The sequence below is a fragment of the Hypomesus nipponensis genome, chromosome 28 (genome assembly GCF_054491055.1).
Source record: "Hypomesus nipponensis isolate SF chromosome 28, ASM5449105v1, whole genome shotgun sequence".
Classification (NCBI taxonomy): domain Eukaryota; kingdom Metazoa; phylum Chordata; class Actinopteri; order Osmeriformes; family Osmeridae; genus Hypomesus; species Hypomesus nipponensis.
In genome coordinates this window covers 8593068-8610480 of record NC_140388.1, presented here as the reverse complement: position 1 = coordinate 8610480, position 17413 = coordinate 8593068, and the positions used below count along the sequence as shown (strand labels likewise).

General features: G+C 48.2%; 1 long non-coding RNA gene across 1 annotated transcript in view; it reads right to left on the bottom strand.

The window, feature by feature from the left end:
- Positions 1–652: 652 nt before the first annotated feature.
- LOC146219879 (uncharacterized) overlaps positions 653–17413 on the bottom strand; it is a 41517-nt gene continuing 24756 nt past the window's right edge. Inside the window, exons 2-3 of the long non-coding RNA XR_014750971.1 lie at positions 16624–16709; positions 653–743 (exon numbers count right to left, since the gene is read on the bottom strand). This is a non-coding gene — a long non-coding RNA (uncharacterized LOC146219879). The remainder of the gene's footprint in view (positions 744–16623; positions 16710–17413) is intronic.

The following is a 17413-nucleotide window of genomic DNA, read 5'->3' as shown; positions in this document are numbered from 1 at the left end:
GAACACACCAGCTCCTTAAGTTTATGGTTGAAACTCTGTTTATCATCAGGTATGGTACTGTGCCTTTATTTTTTTTCATAAATAATAGGTAATGTCGACATTAACCACTTACAGCAATAATACGAAAAGGGAAAATGTGTTCTGTCAGACAGAAGCTCTGCAGTGTGAGATATCCACCTGGCAATTACTGTCGCTTACAGTGTCAAAATGCACACTTGATAAACTTCAAACGCTCAATTACACAGTGGAATATGCATTTAGAGACTGGACCGGAACAAACATGGTCTCTTTATTTAAATACTAGAAACCTACTGGCAGGGAGGAGAAGGAAAAAAACATGACTGAGAAGACTGATGTTTTAGCATCATTTACCCGGGTGGACTCAATCATGCTAATAAGCAATTGCCCCAAGGATAGGTTTTTAATTGTTTGTAAATCGTAAACCATAAGTTCCTCAAAAGAAATAGAGCAGGTATAAGTTTATCTATACTTCAAACATCCAGCGCAAACCCCTCTGTCAAGCAATTGACTCAATGATGTGTTAAATTGGATGATTAAAGGCAGTTGGAGGCAGCAGCATAGGTAAAGAGGCACCATGTACCTTTGATGTCGGTCGGAGGCAGTCAGTTGGTGAGTGGACTGGAGGGGAGTGGGGCGCTTTTGGGGGGGGGGGGGGGAAGAGGGCTCTGCTAGAACTGACGTGCTGGTACAATCCACCCAGGGAGAAGTGCCTGACGCAGCAGCTGCAGGAGAGAACGAGAGAGAAAGAGTGAGTGAGTGAGTGAGTGAGTGAGTGAGTGAGAGAAAAACAAGGACAGGAAAAGAATAATCAGACCGACATTGCATCGTTAAAATTGAGCCTTACATAATACAACAACTCCAGGTTCAGTTTCTGGGTTCACTCTGTGCTCCAACGCGAGACCTGGCAGTGCTGCAAGGGTGCACTCGTTAACCGTAATGGTCTCGGATGGGTTTTTCAAGCGTTGCCGTTCGGTCATTGGACTCCACTGTAACATGCTGCATGGCCCACGCTAGGCATGACCCTAAGTAACTGAGACAGACACCTGCAGGCTGCAGATGGTCAGAGGAGACGCAGGAGAGAGCATGCAGGTTCTGGCGAGGATGCAGTCAGGCTGGTGCAGTGTCTGATTCACCCGAGTCCAGCACTCCTCTGCTCTCAGATGCCTGGTCTCATCATGCATCATCAGCGGCCTCAGCCCGCAGCTTTGTCTGCGGGGCAACAAAGCGGCGATGAACGGCACAGGTACAAGTCATTTTTCATCAAGCGCAATCGGAGAGGCCCCCGTAGGTAAATCTGCGGTAAGATTTGGGGTTTGTTTCCTCCACGTACTGTGGACTTTCCTCCCCCCCTGACTGGGGATGGGAGCAGGATTAGAGTATCTCTTCCTCCCCAGGGACTCCTCTGTTCCCGCTACAGGAAAGATACTGTAGCTTCTGAGCACCGTGGATTTCTGGGACAAACATCAAAAGGTGATGCTAAGCCACAGCGGCATTAGTTCTAAACGCTCCCCTCGCTCCTGGTCTCAGTCAAACCCCTACCACAGCCTCAGAAGGAAGCTTATTACAGTTCAACACAGCCAAGCCTAAGAGGATCCTTAAGTCAACCCACCTTTAACACCGATAAACGTTAAACACTGCTTTGTGTATCACAACCTTTTCGAAAGTTTGGCGCCCGGGGAAAAGAGAGAGGGAGAGAGACGGAGAAAAAGAGACAAGGTTCAGCTGCGAATCGGATATCCCTGGAATCAATGCAACCACGTGTCATTATCACTTCTGAAGGCCACCGAGAATGACTCCATTGTCACCCGAAACATTTCCAGCCCTCTGTTGCCGAGAGGTCTCATGTAATATTAGTGGCCTCGTGCTCCTCGCTGGGCAAATCTGACATTATGTAACGCTTCGTAGTCCCGGCTTGTCCTTTCCCACCTCATATCCTCCACTGATGACCTCAGCAGGATTTCCTGATGAATAATGTACCTTAGGCCCTGGCTGACTGGAGCCCTGTGCAGACTGTGTGAGGGATCTGGGTCTGTTCACAGCTGTCGCCCTGGCCAGGGCGTGTCATCTGTCAGGGCTCCGACAGACCCTGGCAGGTGTTCCAGAAGCATCTTCCTCCTCTTCAGTCCTACCCCCCCACCCCCTGAGAGCAGATAGATGGAGGTTTGGATTGAGACCTCAGAGGAGGGTTTTGTACATCGTCTCTCCTCCCGGGGTGGATTAGTCTCCGCTCATGCACCGTCGCAGCCCCGCGGATATCAGCCACCTCGCCCTGACCCCCCAGCATGTCAGCCAGCTGGCACTCAGGGAGAGTGATCCTCCTGACCTGTACGTCGGGCAGTATTCAGGGACAAGACTGCTATCCCCCCCCCCCCCCCACACACACACACACACACTCTCTCTCACCCCCTCTCTCTCTCATACACTCACATTGTCCCCTTAATAGCACGCACATGCAGCCCCCCTACGTCAAGTTAATCCATTTCCTTCTCCACGGATTCAAATCAAGCTTTCCCACAGTAGCAAAGCTGTTCTTCCGCCATGCAGAACAGTGAGTGGCTAAGTAAATATGCCGACCTCCCCCTAAAATTACAGCCCATCATCATTAGCCTGGTCTTGGAATGGCGGCTAGCGTCCGTCCACAAAGGAAAAGCTTCAATTTGAGAAAGACGGGGAGTCGTTACAGAGAGCTGAAAAAACACCTTTAAGCCTCGTCAAAACTCTACAGGTCTCTCTGGGAGGAAGAGGAGGTTAGAGATGCTGCCGCAGAAAAAAATCCACGAAAATTCTGCCAAAACAAAAGTAGTGTAGAGTTTGAAGGAGGGAGAAGAAAGAATAGACTGACGGGGAGAGTTTGTAAGTCCTGCACATGGGGAGTCAGATCATCAAGTGATTCGAGGGTGTGCAGCAGAGTACGACTACAGTTTGGGTGTGTGTGTGTGTTTGTGTGTGTGTGTCTGTTCATCACTCTCACCTTATCTAGACCATGGGGATGATCAGTTTCCCTTATCTGAAGCAGCGGATTTTGGCGGCAAGGATCTCTCGCACACTGCCAGTTCGAATAAGAGGTACGCTAGTGTTTTTTGGGGGAGGCGGGGGGCGCATGACAGCTGGGCTAAACCTTGTACTCATCCATTATGGAACATCTAGCCACATCTGCAGCATAGCTGATGTCTATGTTCTCGGCATCTGCAAATGAAAACCCTAAGACTTCATCTTAGGGGAAAACGAGAGGGCGGGGGGAAACAGAGAGGTGTATCCAAGGGGCTGTGCAGGGGCTGTGCTGCAGTCACAGAATGCCATTCTGGCATCATATTCTATTAAAGGTGCAAACTTCCAGCCCCAGGGTTGTTTTTAGTGAGGAGTTATAGTTCATTAAACCGCAGTAAACATTGTTTACGCGGTCTATTACCACGTAATGAAGAAGGGCATATTATTAGCACTGGCAGATATAAAGGCACTGGGGGAAACCGACAGATAATTGTTGACAATCATAAGTCTAATGCCGCTAACTATCGGAAGAAGCAAGTCATGCGAACTGAAGACGGATGCTTGGAAGTCGTTATGCTCAATATGAATCCAAAGTGTGACTGTCATTGTCAGGACCTTAATTGAAGGAATGACACGGGCTATCAGCGTCAAGTTAACGAAGCGTCTTAATTTGCAAAGATCGATCGTTAACCTGCAGCTTTTACAAGGAGAGAACAAGTTTTGAACAACTTCAAAACTCCGCCCTGAACTCAGGGACCAGAGCGAACGTTCAAGCTCGTACGATGCATGCATTATCCCCCTGTGGGGCTTGGAAGACCTCGTCCCAATGTCAATTTTACAGCAGCGCCATATAGGAAACAGACTTTAGATTTATAGAGTGGCTAAGTCACCATTTCCTGAGGTGGGAAACGAAAGACCGGTCCAGTTGGCATTCAGGACCAGGGAGTCCAAAACCACCATCCACTGGGGAATGGTGAGACAGGGAGTGTAACAAGGTGATGGCTGCCACTGTTCAGTGGCCCTGAATGGAGGACTATTTCTAGTCACATGTGATTACACTGGCAGGCTCGAAAGTCTTAATAAATAAATGAAAAGGTTCTCACACATTCTCATCATGAGATTTCCAGACACAAATCCAGGTAGTCTCACATTCAATTATTTGAGTTCAGAGTTTCCATTCTCTCAGAGCGATTCAGAAGTGTGGCGCAGAAGAAGAAAAAAAAGAAGAAAAATCCATCTTTCAAATAGGAGTTCAAAAGGAAATGGAGTTATAATGGAATCCATTTTATATTATTCTCAGCGCGCTGGAGCATAATGCCGGTAAAATACAACCGAACTAGACATAGCTGTGCTTATCTTGGTTTGTGCATCTGAACTCGGAACGTAACCGAAGAAGAAAAAAAACGCAAGGCCAACGGTAATCAATATAATGACAAAATGTGAGGTTTATTAGACGCCTGGTACTCCCGCGTCTCATGCCTCAGAAGCAGGATGTTCATTTAGAATCGGGCCAAGGTTCCCTTCCCCTCCCGCCAACCTGCAGTACGTAACATGCACTTTCTGTCTGCGAGTCTCTCCCTCCTGTTAGTCTGGACCACAAACATTACTGTGACAGAAATGCAGGAAGCCTGGCCAAGAGGGAAAGGAAGGAGGGGGAGGGAGGGAAACAGCGGGGGGGGGGGCGGGGGGGGGGGGTACAGGAGGCAGCGAGACTCATTAATATTGCATTGGTATTCTTCCAGGCTGGGTTTCTAGAGGCCGGTGGAAAAGGAGGAAGAGGGAGGTTGATGGAGGGGGGAGCAGACACCTTCTTCTCAGAACCGTCAGCCAGCAGGAGGAGGGGTAGTGATTAGGCTTTTACCGTCATTAGGAGACACGTAACCTAGAACTGTGGAGGCCAAACTTAAGCCACAGAGTTTTGGGCTACAAGAACGCCACAACTGGGTTTGTGTAAATCGATAGATAAGGGTTCGACTGAATATCTATTTGACCTATTATTTTATTCAGCGGGAGGAGCCTGTTGTGGGGCGCTCCGCTTGCCAGATTTAAACTTGGTGCGAGTCGTCGTTCCGGCCTGCTTGGCATTGCTTTTGCCTCTCAGTGACACCTATAGTTTTATTGCAACAATTTACAAGTCCCAGCTTGGTACACAAGCTTGAACACAGACAAACAAAACCCTGTTCCTCCAAATGGAGTCATTAACTGTTTCTGGACGACATTTGTTCGCTTTGTTTTATCATCCAAAGATCCAGTACTGTTCATTTTATTGAAATGATTCCGCGTTTAGCCATCAGCAGAAGCTGGGTGATAAAAATAAACAGCATGTGTCATCCACGCTTGTGTTGTGGCTAGTGCTCTGACTGAAGGAAGACTACTGTGCTGTTGACTTCACCTGACAGACACACCAGCGCTGACAAACAAAGAGAGAGACAGAGAGCGAGAGAGAAAGAGGAGGAGGGGGAGAGGAGGCATCCGTCTACGAGAGGAATGCCGGCTCTGTTAGGCTGACGGGTTTAATTTTAGCGGCGTGCCCCACTCGACATTGACGACGCACACCTGGAATTACCCAAGTCGTCGAACCAGACTTGGCGGCAACTCCCAAGCCCCGTCAAGAACCGAACGGCGGCTGACGGCGACAAGCAGCGATTGATGAACGTCAGGGAGGAGAAGACGGCACGCCGACAGCACGTCATCCCGTCAACATCAGACAGACGTGACCGTGGCGATGCCATACGACGCAGAGATGCAGAGTCCTCCCTGGAGTCTGCAGGAACACAGGGCCGGCTATTTATCGCTTTCTGTCTTTCTTTCCCTCTTTCCTTTTCCACTCTTGTCTTTCGTGGTAATGCTCTCTTCATCTATGCAAAGCCGGGAGAGATTCTCGGAGCCATCTTAGAGATTCTGGAGCGAGTGTGGGGTGGAGCGCACTCTCTCGGCATCCCATTAATATGTCAGCCTCAACAGAGAAGTCCCCAGATGACACGAAGACTCCAAAAAACACACGTTTGGGGAATAGGACACTTACTCACCGTCTCTCACTCTCACCATCTCTCACTCTCACCATCTCTCTCTCTCTCATCATCGCTCTCTCACCATCTCTCTTTCTCTGTATCTAACTCTGTCTCTCTCTGTCTTTCTCTCCAAATCTCCAAACTCATTTTTATTCAGTGCTGCTCTACAAAGATCAGAGGGAAGGAGGCTTGTGCAGCTAAGGTACCTGTAAATCCTGCAGAAATAGTCTCCACCAGTTTCCACCAGACAGAGAAATCACAGTAAATAAACTCCATATATTGGGAGTAAAAGCCCAGCACCTTATCGAGCTGGTTCTACCGAATCCTTCTGGCTGCATAATAACAAACACAACAACTAACCAAACAAATGAGTTTGTGTGTTTGACATTTCCCAACCAAACCATTACACATACTCACAGCTCTGCAGTACATATTTATCTCACTAAGCACTGGCTACGGAGAGAAGCTTCAGACAATCACTACCCCCCTATGTCAAAAAAGAAAAACACCACTCCTAATGTCATGGCTGCAAACCACTCAAGTTTAATGCAATCATTTGTTTAGCAACAGGAAGACACTGTGGGTCAAATCAAGCTGATTGCTCTTGGATGTGGATTTCACAATACCTCCCCCACCAACTGTGTCACTGAGTCTGTGTAGGTAGGACATAGGGCACGTAACCATTGGCAGCGTTAGAGCTGTCGCATAGCGCAGCCCGGGTGCTATATCTCTATTGGCCTGCAGGATCCTGGACCCCTAGGGGGGTCAACACAATGGCCCCAGTGTCACACGACTGGAAACACACACACACACAACAGTCACAGTTGTCTGTGCAGCACAGGCAGAATGCAAAGGCACACACACATACAATAGAAAGACTAGCACACACACACACACACAGACACAGACACAGACACAGACACAGACACAGACACAGACACAGACACAGACACAGACACAGACACAGACACAGACACAGACACAGACACAGACACAGACACAGACACAGACACAGACACACAGACACAGACACAGACACACACACACAGACACAGACACACAGACAGACACACACACAGACACACACACACACACACACACACACACACACACACACACACACACACACACACACACACACACACACTAGAAAGACATTGGAGCACAGCCACACCACAGTGCATCGAGGGTAACCAACACAGGACACGTTGGGGCCGTTGAGAAAGGATGTTGGTGCAGCTGCAGACCCTGGCAGGAGGAAGGACGAGGCAGCGATGGAGCTGTTTTGCCGCCCAGGGCTAATCCATCCACCCAAATCAAGTGCTCCTCACGTTCGAGACAATCCATCTCAATGACACTGAGCAATACAGGTGCACCGGCCGGGTGGAAATGATGTCCACTGTAACAACACAGGTCTATTATGTGAAATGGAGAATGGAGAGAGCGATATCAAGGATTACAGAACGAAAACGATCACCAATAGTCCCCGTTGTGGAGTTATTTTGGTGCTTGACGATCTCTGTTTGACCACTCTAATGGCTCCTCCACCATGGTCACCACAAACACACACTGCTTTCTCGACGAGCGCAATTGGTCGGGAGAAGAGGGCATGCTGGTTGTGAAAGTCAACAATAAGCTGTGTGGAAAAGAGTACAACACATCCGATGGAGAAGAGACAGAGAGAGATAAGAAATGCAGAGAGAGAGAGAGAGAGATAAGAAATGCAGAGAGAGAGAGAGAGAGAGAGAGAGAGAGAGAGAGAGAGATAAGAAATGCAGAGAGAGAGAGAGAGAGAGAGAGAGAGAGAGAGAGAGAGAGAGAGAGAGAGAGAGAGAGAGAGAGATAAGAAATGCAGAGAGAGAGAGAGAGAGAGAGAGAGATAAGAAATGCAGAGAGAGAGAGAGAGAGAGAGAGAGAGAGAGAGAGAGAGAGAGAGAGAGAGAGAGAGAGATAATAAATGCAGAGAGAGAGAGAGGCAGACAGCACAAGAGATGTACTGACAGCTATTAGATGAAGGACCGTAGCAATGACCTCCTCAAACTACATGTGTTACGATATGAAACATAACCAACCAAGATCTCAGAACATGACCACATCTTCAAGGTAGACGGAACACTTGTTCCATTCCGGTGATATCAAAAAGGCTCTTCACTCACATTTCATGGAATGATTGAAATGATTTCAACAACCGCTTCCGGAATGCTGCATCAGCTACAGTCTATGGGCAACCGTAAACGCACCCAAAGATTACATTACGATGTAGCCAAAAGCCAGAAAGTGGATCTGCTGAAATATTAAATAGTATTGTTTTGTGTGTTAGATGAGCCAACTGATTCCTGGCATTTAGTCAACAGCTGAAATGCAGGCCAGCCGGTAACGGGATCCAAATAGCATTTGGGGAACAGTAATTATGGTGCATCCTGGGAAATAAAGACAAATGACATCCAGGCAGCTCCAATTCTTCAATGAGGAGCAGTACGGCAATCAGTCAGGCAGCAAGACTGCTCCTCTCATGCCCTGGTGCTGAGGGGCATTTCAGATGATTTCTTCTTTTTGTGTCTTAGACAAAGCCACGTCTTATCTCACAATTCTAGCTTTTTTTTTTTTCGCCTCATTTTTAGGTCTTCCGCAATATCATGTTTTGTCTCGCAATGCTGTCGTGTTTGATCTGGTTCTTGTGTCAGTGCGGAGAGACTTCTTCAGCGGCCTCACGATAGTAAAGCCGTTTGAAAGTCAAACTTTCTGTGTGAGAGCAAACAAAGGTTTGTCTGTGCTCCGACGGCATTGATCACACCCTTCAAACGAAACCCGTTTACTTCCCGTGGCTAAACGATCTACCGAGCTAGAACTTAAGTGAAGTCAAGTGAGGTCAATTCTGACATTTACAAGTCATAGTTATGCAAAGTACATGTTGTTTTTCTTCTTCTTGTTAGTGGCAGTTTGGTTTCTGAGGGATGGGGAGCTGGTAGGCGGGGAGGGGAGGGGCTTGTTCCTTTGGGGCTTGCCACACACAGCGCTGTTAACAGCCTCATGAATATTACAGCTCAAATGATGCCAGTCATTTGGGCCTCGTTTCTACAGAAAAAGTCTCCTTCTCCCAGGGTGCATCCGTTGGGGTCTCCTGCTGTGCGGCCCCCCAGGGTGGGCTCCGACAGTACTTCTCCTCGGAGGAGACCCCTCCCCTCTTGTTGTTAGCTGTTATCTTAATGAGGACCTTCCTTGGTATTCAATCTATTCTGAAACCAACACGTTTTCGTTGAACGATAGTGAACGTTTTATGCAAAGACTAAGGACAAGCTGTGCGCCACAAACAAATGAAACATAAGCTACATGGTGTCGAGGGAGAAAAGCCAGGGTCCCACGAGCAAGGCCACTGACTAACAGCTACAGTTCACCAGCTGATGCGTTTATGGGACCCTCAGGGTCAAGGTTACACATATACTCTACCCCCCCCCCCCCACCTAAAAAAAAAAAAAAACACACACACACATCACTGACAGAGTATTCTGTGGCACCCCAGGCTGTCCCCGCTACCTCACAGGAGGGAGACAGGTTAATGAAAAAGTATCGATTATCCCCCCCCCACCCCCCGTATCCCTGGAGATGAAGTAACAGTAACACTTCCCAACTTGGTTTTCCTCCTTGGCTTCTATTTTCAGAGACAGCTGCAGATCCTGGGGGAGAGAGGGGGGGGGGGGGCGGGGTTCCGAGTGAAGGCTGATGATGCTGCTGCAAATCAGTGAGGATGAGAAAGAGTCAGAAAGCGAGAGAGAGAGAGAGAGAGAGAGAGAGAGAGAGAGAGAGAGAGAGAGAGAGAGAGAGAGAGAGAGAGAGAGAGAGAGAGAGAGAGAGAGAGAGAGAGAGAGAGAGAGAGAGAGAGAGAGAGAGAGAGAGAGAGAGAGAGAGAGAGAGAGAGAGAGAGAGAGAGAGAGAGAGAGAGAGAGAGAGAGAAAGAGACAGAGACAGAGACAGTAATAACGTGTTATTTCTAGTCATTATCCAAAGTGATTTACAGCGCTGGGAGGGGGGACCTGTGACCTCTTGATCTGCAGAAGTGCAGCTGAAGTGCTCAAACCACAGAGCTAGATCCTCCACAGTGAGTGAGTGTCAGGCTAAGTTTGAGGGGAAGTTCAGGAGGAAAACGGGGGGGAGAGACAGACAGACAGACAGAAAGAGACAGAGACTGAGAGAACCGCCAGAGAGAGAACAATGGGCAGAGAGAACAGAGAGACTGGTCGACCTTGTCGAGGTCTCCGTGCAGGATGAGTTTTCATCCAATCGCCGACTCTCGACTCTCATTTTGGCAGGATCAGTTCCATTCCCTAACCTCCCGCCCCGCCCCTCTCAGGTCAGGTGGCCCTTCATTATCAGCGAGCTGGAGAGCTCTCCCATCTGTGTCCTGCCCTTCTACCCCACCTCCTCCAGCAGATTCTCAGGCAGCGGGTCAATGACATGGAGCCCTGGTAAGGAGACACAATCAGGGGCCCGGGCAACATCCACTCTGGGAGGAGAACAAGCTCCACCAGGTCCCCCGACACGAGACCAGAGGCCGGGTGCCACAGCAAGCCACTGAACCCCCCCGGACCCCACCCCAAACCCGGCTTTCTGGCGGATAAGATAGGATCAATGGACATGGGAGTCATGGACACCCACTTTCCCCTGATGGGTGGTCTCTTTGAGGCTGAGGGGCCCGCCGGGGGCCCCATGCTGTGACTCACTGGACAGAGAAATTGACATCTGCCGGCAGGGTAAACAACTCAGCCATGTCCGAGGGAAAGAAGAAAAAAAACACCTTGGTTCAGGGGTTCTGATCCAGCCAATTAAACAAAGCGATGAGTAAAACAGGGATGAGCCTTCCGGTATCATTGGTCTGATTGTGTGAGTCAAATGTTCCCCTACAAGTAAAGCTAGCTAGCAAGAGGCGTGTTTACAGGTGACAGGGAACAAAACAGGATATTTTTTCACCAATACCAGAGGGTCCTCCAACCCCCCCCACACACACACACACACACACCAACACCACCAGCCTCCTGAAACAGGCCCAACCGAAAACCGGAACAGCGTATTGACACGACAAGCGCTGTGATGCTGTGGATGCGACTTCCTGCCGGCTGCTCTTCCCCGAATGGAGGGATGTACCGAATGAGGGGGGGGGGGGTTGTGATCACAGAAGCAAAAAAAAGGTTGCCAGGTTTGCCGTCGGCTTTGCGTGTGTAGGAGAAAGGCAGAGGCGAGAGGACCTCGTGTTGTATTCCAAGCATCTCAGATGATAAGCCTCCAGTCAGATGCTAGCCTGCCATCAAGCATTGTGTGTTGGCTGGCATGTAATCCTCCAGCCTCCCCTCTCTAGCCTGCCTCCCCTCACAAGAGACGCTCCAAGGCAGAGCAGTCAGTGCCCTTGAAAGTGTGACTCAGATGGGATGCAATGAGATGAAGGGATGGAGGGGGGGGGGTGTGGTAGGAAGGAGAGAGAAGAAACAGTTGGGGTGGGGAGATTTGTAAGCACAAAGGCTCGAGCTCCTTGATTTGCACGAGTTCAAACGCGGCCCTTTCAAGCCTGGTAGAATACATGCACTGGGTGTCGTCAGTTGAATCTTTCTCAATGATAACTCCATCTTTGGAGGGGGGGGGGGGATGATGGGTCCTCTTTGAAGTGGGGGAAGCAGAAAGCGGGGTGTTGGTAGACATGGGCGCGGTGTCCTCATTTGGAAAGGGGGGGGGAATGATTTCCCGCTTTGTCCTTTCATGACGGTTGGAAAGCAGGGCGGGTCATCTCGATGTAGAATCTGTTAAGTATCCCCACGCCTGTTTGAACCTCCCTGCTGAGCCTTATCTCTGAAACGGCACAGTCATCCCAATTAACATTCCTATACACTCTCCAACTGTCTGGGAATAAGGTTCTTTACCCCAAACACACACAATTGAATCCTCTGACGTGTACTCAACCCACACACACACCAACGCAGGAAATCCATCTCAGGTTCGTTGTTGGAGGACGAAAAGGAGAGATCTTCCACTTAAATACAAATGAGAGGATGAAACGTTGCGCTTCAGTGGGAACACAAAGCACGGCTTTCCACAACAATAACAGGACAGGAGGAAGAGCGGAGAGGGCGTTTGTGGAGCTTAAAGCCTTTCACCCACATTTAAAAGATTTATACAGGCCAGTGGTGTGCCCTATTTTTATTGGGGGTAAGAAACAGTTGAACAGAAAAACAGATGGATCTATTCCTTGTGGTTAAAGTTTTAAGAGTTTCTATCCTAGCAGCTGCAAGCTAGAGGCCAGCGGTGTAAAGGGCCATTGTCATTTTTGGCGGCGTTCTCTGAAACTCCTCACGAAAGCTTGTAAATAAAGATTGTCAGAATATTCTACCAATAGAAAAAGAACAACAATATTCTCTGGCCACACAGAGTGATCTAAATCTTCAAGTGTGGAAATACAGTCCTCTCATATATTACAGGCTCTAAAAGCACATTTCCATTGAGCCAGCTTACTAAAGCCAACATAAAACATGTTGGAGTTTACCCTATTGGGGTAACACACTTTCTGGGATGTTACCACAACCTTCCTAAGCTTGCAAAGGAAGGCTATGCTGAAAAAAAAATCTCAATACTCAAAAATAATAAGTCCCATTTAAAAACAAACAACATTTTTCGGTGAAGACCGGAGAGGTTCATCCACAGTTAAAGACATGAATGCTGCATCACTGATGAGTAGTATCACTCTCTGGAATAGGAGGCGAGTTTGTGGTGTGTGTGGCATTGGGAGGGTGGTGTTGGGGGTGGGGGGGTGTAGCGTTGGGGGTGTGGGCCCCCCCGGTGACGCGTGTAGGATAGTCAGCTAGCTACACCAACACACACACACACACACGACTCCCCAGATTAGACACACACCACATCTCTGCTACAACTACACACACATACACACACTCGTGGTGCTATGCCACATATTGAACAGTAATATCTTTTTTTATCCACTCCACTCCAATGATGCAGAAGGACTATGGCATACCCACGCACACACCCACCCAGCCAGCCCATGAACAATGATCAGATGGGTGAGAATAGACAAAATCCCAGATATATCAAATATCAAACAAAGTATAGGCCAGCATTTCAGAAAATAATAGTTCATAGTGTGCGCCCTGGATTCCCACTTCAACTTCTCGAAACCTTCAGCCCGCTCCACAGCCAACGTTGCATGAATTCATTTGAAGTGGAGAGCACTGCGAACGCATCCAGCTCGTGGCTTTGTGGGTCCCACATGACAATCCAGGAGAAGAGCAGAGCAGCTATGCACATAGTTGCTCCAGGGCTAATGTGCTTTCTGAACGCTCATCTTTAATGAATTGGAGAAGGAGGGGGTAGACTGAGTGAAGGGTGTTTGACGCATGAATCAAGAGTTTTTTTATTATTTATTTTTTATGCGTGAAGTCGAGCCGTATTCTGCCAGCTCCGTCTGTGTGATGCGTCTAACCTTAAACCAAACATCCTTCACTCCCTGTAGGAGGACAAACAGAAGATGTTCGGGTTAACAAAAGAGTAATGCAGCAGATTTCACTTTTCAGCAAGGGCAATAGTAATACTACTAGTAACTAACACTGACAGCGTGTCCAAACGGGTTGGAAATGACGTGATATTGGAGGTTTCTGTTTCGAAAGTGGATGGGGAAAGTGTCTCGGATCAACAAAATCGACCAGCCATTTTCCATGACATGATCAAATTGTCACCAGTAAGAGGGGAGAGGTTATTTTCCTCTCCTCTTTATAACTGACTAGCTTCCAGAGAGCTGCCAAGTCTAGTCATAAAACTGGATCTTCTCACTTACTGTCCATTACCTTATTAAAGTCTTATTCCGGGATCTATTAAAATGCCCTCCATGTATGATAAACAGCAACCTCTAGGCATATTTGACACTTTGTTAATCAACATGAGTTATAAACAATACTCAAACACTTCTTGGTGTTGCACGCCGCATGACAAGAAATCACTTCACAATCTACATGACCAAAATGTCACGAGGGGTAACAGTTCTCCAGTTAAATTGTCCCCATTAATCACATCCCAATTTTAATGGGAAACAGGCAGCAACCAATCACTTGAGTGTGTGTGTGTGGGGGGGGTTCGCATCAGCAATTTTTTAAAGAGTGATTAACTTTAGCAAATTCTCCTCCATCTTAATTAGTTTTAAATAGGCTCCTGTTGTTCAGTGGGCAATTGACCAAATGTGCCTTTTCTTAGAATGAGAGCTAAACATTACTTTGCAAGGTGGTCGAGAGAGAGAGAGAGAGAGAGAGAGAGAGAGAGAGAGAGACAGAGAGAGAGAGAGAGACAGAGAGAGAGAGACAGAGAGAGACAGAGAGAGAGAGAGAGAGTTAGGCCTTGAGAGCTGTCCGGTCTATGGAGGCTCATTAAAACCAACCTCGGATGAGTTCAAGACAAAAATGGGCAGTTCAATTTTGAATGCACCAAACTCCCTTTGAACCGGTTAAAGTTCATGCTAATCCAGATTCTGGGGACACAACTAAAGATGATGAGGAAAACACTATTGATATAAACTATATCCTGTAATAGGACATAAATTGGGCATGTTGCACATTCATCCCAGCCTCAGAAGTAAGCCTGGGGCACGACAGGATGAAAGCCAACCAAGTATGAAAACAAGACGAGAATAATCTCTTAAACCTTTTGTAATGATATCACTCCATACCAGCCAGGTACAACAACCACTATCCACCTAGATTGTTAAGGGCATTTTGGGCCACCCGCACAGCCCACAAACGAAGATGACAGACTCCTGTAATTGGCCCCTTGCCACTAGATTAATATGCACTCGCAGACTATAAAACTAGCCTTTCATACCAGGCCTCGGGAGAGTTAATTAAAGCCACTCCATCCTGGAGAAGCTAGGATTTAGACTGTCCTTGTTTCCTGAGCGCTCCGTGATGACTGTATCGTCATAGCTTCAGCGCTGTTAGCCTTGCTAACTAGCATTTAGTCTTAAAGGTTCCAAGTTTGAAGTCTCTCCTGCCAACTTCCCAAATCCCCAAACTTATCTCGGTGTGATAAGGGTAAATTAGGAACGGGTCTGTGCCCGCCTCAAGTTCTGTGCGGCAAGCGAAGCTGGGTAAGTTAAAAAGGTCACTCTGCACATGTATATTCATAAGGGAGAAAAATAAACCTCTATAAAGTGGAATTTATTAATACTTTCCCAGAGTTATTTATATCTACAGAAGAATTCCCGAACAGGTCTCCTTTGATGAGGAACAGCTGCTTCGACAAATAAAAAAGGCGCGTCATCGCAGGTGCACTAAAAGGTCACCGTGTTGTTTGGTCAACAGATTGAGTTGCAGTATGCTCCAGGAGTTTCGCGGAGCAGCAAGGCCTGGAGGCTCGTCTGCTGCATACAAGCCTTCCACAGATGGCGCGCTTTCGATGCCCGCATTCGCTGCGAAGGTCATGGGCGCTGGGAAAAAAATGCTTCAAGATGACGAAGAAGAACAATTGTGTTCTGATGAGGAGGGGGGGGGGGGGGGCGGTCACACAGTAGCAGAGGGAACAGATGAATCATTGATGTTGGTTTATCTCCCAGGCCCCAATGTTCTCAATAACCACACTGTGGCCATCTTCTCACATGAAGGCACGCAGCCAGCTCTGAGTTGATTGCTCAACCCGGAGTCAGGCAATAACTTCTGGCCGAGATGTGGAGATTCGGCCACGGTGATGAACTACCTCAATCACACGGTGGCCCAGCTGGACCAGAGCGCTTCTCTGCTTCACAAAAAAAGTACGAGACAAGCGTGAACGAAATCAGCTGTGTCCTCGGGCTACTTTTAAGACCCATGTCCTTCAGCCCATGCCAAAAACACCCCAACTGACCAGTTTCAGTGGCCAGAAACAAGATTAACCTCAATTGCACTAGAACAAACGCTAGACTCGGTGTTCCAGTAAATCAGCGACGAAAGAGACTCCTCTGTCAAAGACACCGAGAGAATGGGTAAACCGTTAAGACTTTTCTGGCACGAGGCACACAGAAGTCGTCAACACTAGAAGAGATTACCTAGGCGACTAATATTGAGGTCTCAAAATATTTGTGAGGTTGTGGTGAGGTTAGAGAAAAAAAAACTGAAAACAGAGGAGTGCAGACTGAGTGGTGCCTGCGAGTGAACAGTCTCACGTATGACTCAACTGAAAAAAAGGCTCAGCCGATCAATTTGGTTCTATTCTGGCATTTAAGGACGACACTTTGAATCACTCTGAATGATTTTCCCAAGTGGATTCGTAATAGACATCTATTGATTTTTGAGATATGATTTTTCTTTACTCTTGAGGCTAAAGGAATTCAGTCACCTCTACATTCACCATAACATTCAGTTTGAATTAAATCCCCCAAATGTATAACCAATATAGATATAAGGCATTAAAATACAGTCATTTATCTAAATAGACCAGCTCTTTTGTTTTTACACAGACACAAAGGGGGCATTCTGTGCATGCTAGAGTAAAGCCAAACCACATGGACACTCCGGAGGCTTCCATCCAGCAGGTAGGACATGAAACTATCTGTCACATAGGGTCCCCATAGAGAAGGGTACAAACTCACCTTCAGCGGAAGAAAAAGACCCATAAAACCGTCAGGGCAGGTTGACATTTATTGGACGAGGGCCGTCAGATGCACTGCTCCTCCGCCTGAAAGGGAAATGACAGACAGCTCAGAGTGGGTTGAACAAGGGATATCAGTCGGATTTCATTCACCAAAAGCACCGTATACTGATACGCCGACTGGATTCTACTCACGCACAAACAAAAACCTTAGCCTGGCATACAGGAAGAGCCTCTTTCAGAAGATAACGCGGCAGTTAGAAAACGGTTCGACTTCAACGGACCGAGAGGAAGAGCGCTTTGAATCCGGGAGACACGTCGCATGCTCTGTGGTCTGCGGGCGCCGCGCGTGTCTCACGGCACGGCTCGACAACAGGTCGCCGCGGCCCGTGTCTTGCCGGTTAACCCCGCCCGCCACCACGGAGCGGCCACAGCCCTTTGATAGATGCGGGACCTCGTACGGCCCCGCGGAGAAGGTCTTCAGACGATGACGTCCAGGGCTTGAAAGGGACAGACCTTTAAGGAGGCGAAGCCGCCTTCAATCCAGAAAATGTCAAGCCAGCTGAGCCTTGGTAGGTGCTAGAAAAGACCGCGGGACCTTTACACTCAGCCCCTTTTACTCCAGGGACTCAGACACAGACCTGCACGCTAACAGACATGCGCGGAACTATCCTGGAAGCACACAGCTGTATGGCTGTGAGGCCGTGAGGGAGTGGCTGTCCAGGTCCATGACACCAAGAGGAGGCCTGAGGCTGCGAGAGGGCATGGGGAGGGAGAGAGGGAGCACACGG